The 1781-nt window shown below is 35.5% G+C and overlaps 1 long non-coding RNA gene across 1 annotated transcript; it reads right to left on the bottom strand.

Annotated features, from left to right (window-relative positions):
* Positions 1 to 426: 426 nt before the first annotated feature.
* On the bottom strand, positions 427 to 1452 carry LOC129377929 (uncharacterized). Its single transcript, XR_008608008.1, has 3 exons — positions 1299 to 1452; positions 1121 to 1207; positions 427 to 589 (listed from the first exon to the last, which is right to left on the bottom strand). It is a non-coding gene; the product is annotated as an uncharacterized LOC129377929 (long non-coding RNA).
* Positions 1453 to 1781: the final 329 nt, after the last annotated feature.

Raw genomic sequence — 1781 nt, 5'->3', positions numbered from 1 at the left:
GACGAGACCGTTTTTCTTCCAAAAATAATATCAGCTACACTTATTGGACACTTACTGTGTTTAAGTTTTATGCTGTGACTTTATACTTGGAAGAATATATGTTTTTTAACAGTGTAATAGGTTGATTGTTGGCATAGCCTCAATAGTGAAACAATCATAGCTACAGTTAACGCATCCTTTCAATACAACTATTCAACATGGTGCTGACATGGAGGCCTTTTGTAACTTTTGCTTTAAAAACACAATTTGGCATATAATAATAATAATAATAATAATAATAATAATAATGATAATAATGATAATACCAAAACAACAACAAAAAAATAAAGTTCTCAAAAGAAACAGGAAAAGAGAAAACAAACCAACAATTATAATAATAATCATTGACACTTCAAAACCTAACAGAGTCCACAAGAGGTCCAAAAATGAAGGGAGAATAGTTATTTTTCCTTTTTAATACTCCTTAGTCTGTTTAGTTCCTATATGGAAGGTGTAGTTCTGTTCTCCTACCACCAGATGGTGGGTGGGTAGCTCGCCATCTTCCGTCATCAAGTGTGTCAATGAAGGGGACCAGAAGAAAAAACCTGACCTAAAAGGCCAGTAAACGCACATTAAGATAATATGTAAATTCTATATTTATACAAGTAAAAAACAATTAAATACATACTTGCTATGTTTTGAGGACTTCATAATAAGGAAAAAATCCTTTTAAAAAGTGCACTTCATAATTCAAGTTCAAAATTGCTTAATTGACATAATTAGCAGTCGTTACAAACAACAACTAATACTGAATCAAATCAGTCAATTTAAAAATGTGATTGATCAAAGTAGCTACAAACAAAATCATGTTGGATACCAAACTTCATTGCTGCACCAGCATAGAAAGCAACACCAACAAAGAAATCATGAAAAATAGTCAAATCTAAAGTTGAAGGGGAAGCCCTTAAGTATTGAAGGTGTGGTCTTTAATTCGGCTGCAACAATGTGACTTTTCATTTAGTAAGTAATTCATAAGTAGATTAAACTGATGCGGTCACTGATTGTCGAGTTGGTAGCTAATGCTAACTGGCGGAGCGTAGCAAAAATAACGCCCTACTATATAGAACTGATATTTACTCACCGTCGAGTAACGGATTGTCAGAGTAGGTGGATGCCATGGTACCTTGTTCAAATCAGGAAGGTATACCAGGTGTTAATGAATCACAACCTGGCAAATATTGCAATGGGAGGGAAATATTAGCGGCGCTATGATTGCAGATACAATACAACGTCAAGTCAGATGGTATTTATCAACTCACCGCGAATCTTCACAGCTTAGAGATTGAAAGAGTGACGAGTCGATTTAGAAAATTCAAGTTGTTTTATCAACAACCGACGCGACAACCAACAGTGAGCAGCAGCCAACCCGGAAACACACATGACAATGAACTTAAAGGGGTGGCTTAAAGGGAAGCTGATTGGGTCATGTCGGTCACACGGGTTACAATAGTCTGTAAAACCATGATAAATATCGCAAAGTAAAACATCAGAGTAAATTTACTGCTTATTAGAAATATCTTTTTTTTTTTTTCCTGCAGAGCAGAGCTTTGTTGTCCATACACCACATCTACAAAGACTCCATTCCTTAGCCTTCTAAAGCACAATTGTGAAATTCCTACTTGAAGTTATAATCGAAAAGGCTTTAATGGTAGAAATATGAGCTCAAGCTGTTTTACAAGATGTGTTCTGGTTGGGAATGACAGGACAGATGTAAGACCGACTGCAAAAATGGTAGCCCAGTG

This window comes from Poeciliopsis prolifica, unplaced genomic scaffold (assembly GCF_027474105.1).
Source record: "Poeciliopsis prolifica strain line A6 unplaced genomic scaffold, Auburn_PproV2 SCAFFOLD002, whole genome shotgun sequence".
Taxonomy (NCBI): Eukaryota; Metazoa; Chordata; class Actinopteri; order Cyprinodontiformes; family Poeciliidae; genus Poeciliopsis; species Poeciliopsis prolifica.
The sequence above is the reverse complement of the archived record's forward strand: the minus strand, read 5'-3'. Positions and strand labels throughout refer to the sequence as shown.